This window comes from Dipodomys merriami, unplaced genomic scaffold, assembly GCF_024711535.1.
Source record: "Dipodomys merriami isolate MVZ:Mamm:240054 unplaced genomic scaffold, mDipMer1.0.p SCAF_44, whole genome shotgun sequence".
Lineage (NCBI taxonomy): Eukaryota > Metazoa > Chordata > Mammalia > Rodentia > Heteromyidae > Dipodomys > Dipodomys merriami.
The window spans coordinates 4,850,943-4,856,405 of NW_027206002.1; the positions used below are offsets into that span (position 1 = coordinate 4,850,943).

Below are 5,463 nucleotides of genomic sequence, written 5' to 3' on the forward strand. Positions count from 1 at the left end.
CATGATTTTTTTTTTTTTTTTTTTTCACAATAGAAATGCAGCTTTATTAAGGAAATGAGAATGAAGCAAGTTGAAACTGGGTTGGAAAACAGTCTGAAATTTTCCTTTAATATTCTCCAAAGCTTGAGGCTCCTATTTGCATGGTCTTATCCTTCAGATCTGGGGGAAAAAAACCATGTCTTAGTACCATTTCGTTTTATTACCCCCTGTTGTACTAGTCTTGGTGTCCCTCAGACAGTTCCTTCTGGAACAATTTTCCTCTTTTCCCCCAGCCAGCCCCAGTGGGTTCACCTTTACAGGCTCTGAGGCAAGGACAGGAAGTAAGACATGTGCATATTTCTTCATTGGGAATTTCATGATTATTAAAAGGCTGGAATGTAAGGTCCGCTCCTGGATGGCGAGCAGACTCCACCCTCCTCGCAGCAAAGTCTCCACCCAGTACCTGCGTTACCTAGGCAACTGGGATACCTGGAAGAGGTCACATCTGCATCCGCTGAGGTCACAGCTGAATTTGATGTGGCCACACCTTTCCCCGCCCATACCCTACATAAGGCCTAACCCAGGCCCAGACGCTCTCTTGCTCTTGCTCTTGCTGCTCTCTTCTTGCTCTCTCTGTTCTATTCTAGCTCTCTCTCTGTTCTTTTCTTGCTCTCTCTCTTTCCCAGCCACGTGGAGTGCCAACCTTGCCTGGTCCCAGCAGGTCTACTACCCCTTACCTGAATACCACGTGCTTGCTGGTGCTGTTCTTACTCGGCTTACCTCTTTTTAAAAACCTAACAATAACACCCAAGCCCTGAGTTCAAACCCCATGGCCACCATTACCAACAGAAACAAAGAAACAACAACAATGAAAACAAGTGATTGAATAATACATATTGAACATAGAAAAAAATTAGAAAATATAGATTGAAAAAGAAAATGAAAGTGGGTATTGGTGGCTCACCTATCTATAATCCTAGCTTGAACATAGAAAAAAAATAGAAAATATAGATTGAAAAAGAAAATGAAAGTGGGTATTGGTGGCTCATACCTATCTATAATCCTAGCTACTCATGAGACTGAGATCTGAGGATTGTCCCTGGTCAAAGCCAGCCTAGGCAGGAAAGTCCATGAGAGTCTTATCTCAAATTAACTAACAAGAGACCTTAACTAACACAAGACCAGAAACAAGCTCAGGGACAGCACCCAGGCCCTGAGTTCAAGGCCCAGGACTCGCACAAACAAAACAAACAAGAAAATGAAATTCATTCAGTGTAACAAAAATTCTTCTGCTCCTCCTCCTCCTCCTCCTACCCCTCCTCCCCCTCCCCCCTCTTCCTCCTCCTCCTCCTCCTCCCTCTCCTCCCCCTCCTTCCCCCTCTTCTTCCTCCTCCCCCTTCTTCCTCCTCCTCCCCCTCCCCCCCTCCTCCTCCTCATCTTCTTCTTCCCCCGCCCCTCTCTCTTTATGTGTTTGTATGGGTGCTGGGACTAGAACTGAGGGCCTTATGCTCTTGCTTAGACTTTTTGCTCAAGGCTAGTGTTCTACCCTGGGAGCCACTTTTTTTTTTTTTTTTTTTTTGCTGATTAACTGGAGAGAAGTGTCTTACAGATTTGTCTGCCTGTGCTGGCACCTGCCTGAAAAGCTCTTTTCTTAGCTGGGTGCTGGTGGCTCATGCCTGTAATCCTAGCTACCTGGGTGGGGGAGATCTAAGGATTGCAGTTCAAAGCCAGCCTGGGCAGGAAAGTCCGTGAAACTCTTATCTCCAGTTAATCACAGAAAAAGCCAGAAGTGGTGCTGTGGCTCAAGTGGCAAAAGGAACTCAGGGACAGTGTGTAGGCCCAGAGTTCAAGCCCCAGGATCATATATATTCTTAGTAAACATAATTCTGAATAACAAGGCTTACTACTACTACCTTCCTATGGGCCAGACATTGTTCTCAATTCTGTAAAGACCTAGAGACAAAAGAAAACGTGTTTCTACCTTTTAAAGAACTGGAGTAATTGCAAGATGAGATTTTTATCATGACCTTCTAGGTGACCTTGGAGAAGAAATTCACACCTCCTGAGTTTCCGTTCTCAGGTCAGGAAAATAGAATAGTAGTTCCTATCCACTTCACAGAGTCATTGAGAGGATTAAGAGTGAGAATAAATCACTTACCATTATAAATTATGGTGCGCAATCCATTTATAGTCCATGAACTTGCTGGTAAGGAAGGATTTATGTTTCCAACTTTACTATTTATTTTCTTAAATGATATAATTTTGCTTCTCTATCTTTACTGTCTTGTGCTCAATGGAGATCTTTGTCTTTTTTTGTTTTTTGGTCAGTCATGGGGTCTGAACTCTGGACCTGGGCACTGTCCCTCAGCTCTTCAGCTCAAGGCTAGCACTCCACCAGTTGAGCCACAGCGCCACTTCAGGCTTTTTCTGTGATTACTTGGAGATAAGGCTTTTTCTGCTTATGTGGTGCTGAGGAATGGAACCCAGGGCCTCATGCATGCAAGGCAAGCACTCTACCACTGAGCCACCTTCCCAGCCCCAATAGAGATCTTTTCTAGAGTAACAAGTTCCCTTGTTTTTCTTTTTATTATCTTTTTGACTTTTTAATTGTGTGTGTGTGTGTGTCTTGAAGATTATGATCAACCTCTTTAATAAATAACAATCTAGTTTGGATTTGTATCAACTGAAGCTTCAAGTTCATATTGAGGCATGCACACAACCGGGCAACTTTCTAAATACGCAGAAATACATCAGAGCTTTAGTTCACAACTGTCTGTGGACATCTACTTTCTTATTTTTCTCTTTTAGGCTTTTTGGTTAGCCTATTGATCGCCTCAAATGTCAGCCACTACCCCAGGCAGCCAGGAGGTTAAACAACAATTGCTTTCTACAAATGCCGTGGGGGAATCCTGTTCAAACGGAACGAGTGCCAATTCAGGCCCAAGAAAGACAAACTTGCAAGTGGAATCTTCCAGGCAGGGCAAAATATCGACAGTCCTCTGGGCACGGGGCTTGCTGGGGGCATTCAGCCAGCTCCATCCTGCTTCTGCCAGCGATTGCCAAGGGCTTGCTTTTCTTTTCACCAAGATTCCAGGCTGTTGGGTTTCAGGTACTGGGGAGGGGAGGGAAGGGGGCAGGGAGGAAAAGTAATAGAGCAGGTTCAAAGGCCGACAGGGACCACACAGCCACGTTCTCACAGTGATCCATTCGTTTTTCAGGAGTAAATAATCTTCAGGTTGCTGTAAAGCCTTTGGCTAATTTCTAGAGTTGGAACAAGTTGATTAAAAAAAAATAATAATGTCACCACTATTCTCCTTGCTGTTAGGGAGAAACATCTTAGAAGGTCCTTAGGATGCTATTTTCATTTTTCTTTTGAATTGTTATTATAATAACAATAATAGAGAGGTCACAGTTATATAAGTTACATAAAGAGTACATTTCTTCCTTCCTCCCTTCCCTTCCCTCCTCTCCTCTCTTCACTTCCTCCCTCCCTCCCTCCCTTCCTCCCTCCCTTCCTCCCTCCCTCTCTCCCTTCCTTCCTTCCTTCTTTCCTTCCTTCCTTCCTTCCTTTCCTGGGCTTGAACTCAGAGCCCTGGCACTGTCCCTGAGCCTCTGTACTCAAGGATAGTGTTCTACCACTTGAACCACAGCACCATGTCTGGCTTTTTTCTAATAGTTGAATGGAGATGAAAGTCTCATGGACTTTCCTGCCTGGGCTGCTATAGAACCATGATCCTCAGGTGTCGGCCTCCTGAGTAGTTAGGATTAGGAGAGCACATTTCTTTTTGGACAGTGTCACCCTTCCCTTGCTATCTCCACCCACAGTGGTATAGTTCATTTTCAACATAGTGTCTGGTGAATACCACTGCTGCACTCGTTCACCCTTTGTAGTTGTAACATCAGCCCAGGCCATGCAGGCCAGATGCAGACATCTCCTTGCCTCTTGGCTAAGTTTCTGCCCAGTATCTGTGTTCCTAGGTAACTGGCATACCTTGAAGCACCCCCTCCTGCTAGGTTATATCCTGGGCTGCCTCTGGATGGTAAGGAGGGTTCCAGGCCCTGAGGTCACATTCAGATCCAGTGTGGCCACACCTTTCCCCCACCTGGCCACACCTCTTCCTGTCCCTGGCCTAGGTAAATCCTGGTCTGGGGGCGGGTCTCCCCTTTTGGCCACACCTCTCCGCCTGCTCGGCTGGGGCAGCAGTTCAGTAAATAAACTTCTTTTCCTGCCTGGATAACCAGGTGGTGTTCTCTTTATCAGTTATGAAAACTACCTACTTAATATACCTTACAGTAGTGTGCTATTTTCATTGGCGCCACTTCCCTGAGTTCTTTTTAATCTCTCGTTTTTTGCATCATCACCAGTTATATTTGAAATAATTTTTGTTGGTGAAATGGAGAAAACATAGGTAAGGAGACAGGGTAATTAAAGTTAATAAATACTAAAAAGGGCCAGATTTAGACATTAGAACCAGGAAGTGAACATGGAGAAAGCCAGCCCAGCGCTGGTGGCTCACACTTGTAAACCTAGCTATTCAGGAGGCTGAGACTTAGAGGATTGAAGTTTGAAACCAGCCCAGGCAGAAAACTCTGCAAACAATCCATCTTCAGTTAATTAACAAAAAAGCCTGCCTGGAGGCCTGGCTCAAGTGGTAGGAGCCTCAGTCATAAGCATGCAGTCCACATGAGGGCAACACCCCTGAGTTCAAGCCGTGGTGCTGGAAAAACAAAACAAAAACTGAAAGAAAAAAAAAGCAGAAAGCTAGTGTTAGCTTCCACCACCTACCTTTAGATGTTAAGTTGTAAGAATGGGAGACTACACGTCCTATCTGTGTCTGTCTTCTCTTTGGATATGTTAATAGGCTACAAACTCTTCACAAGCAGATAAAGCAATAGAGAACTGGAAGGCATGGCTGACAAAGGGGAATCTTAAAACATACCTATTGTGTGTGTGTGTGTGTGTGTGTGTGTGTGTGTGTGTGTGTGTGTGTGTGTGTGTGTGTGTGTGTGTGTGTGTGTGTGTGTGTGTGTGTGTGTGTGTGTGTGTGTGTGTGTGGTGTGAGTGTGTGGTGTGAGTGTGTGGTATATACTGGGGTTTGAACCCAGGGCCTTGTATTCTCGCTAAGCTTTTTCACTCAAAACTGGCCCTCTACCATCTGAGCCACATATCTACTTCTACTTTTTGCTGGGTGAATCAGAGATAAGAGTCTCTCACATTTGTCTGTACTGTTTGGGTTTGAACCACAATCCGAAGACCTCAGCCTCTTGAGTAGCTAGGATTATAGCTATGAGCGCCGTCAGCACTCCGTTACCCCTGAGTTTTTTGGTAGGGCTAGATCACATCTCCACATTTCCACATAATGAACAGCTCCCATCTTAGTCAACCTGTCATTTTTTCATAATTAAGGGCTGCTATACCACAGGACAGGTGAATTCCTCTTGCACAGAATGTATGAAGACTACAAAAAAGACACTATTTTGAGT

At 44.7% G+C, this 5,463-nt stretch overlaps 1 non-coding gene across 1 annotated transcript; it reads right to left on the minus strand.

Moving 5' to 3' along the window:
- Positions 1 to 225: 225 nt before the first annotated feature.
- LOC138808096 (small nucleolar RNA SNORD22) lies at positions 226 to 350 on the minus strand. Its single transcript, XR_011366394.1, has one exon. It is a non-coding gene; the product is annotated as a small nucleolar RNA SNORD22 (small nucleolar RNA).
- Positions 351 to 5,463: the final 5,113 nt, after the last annotated feature.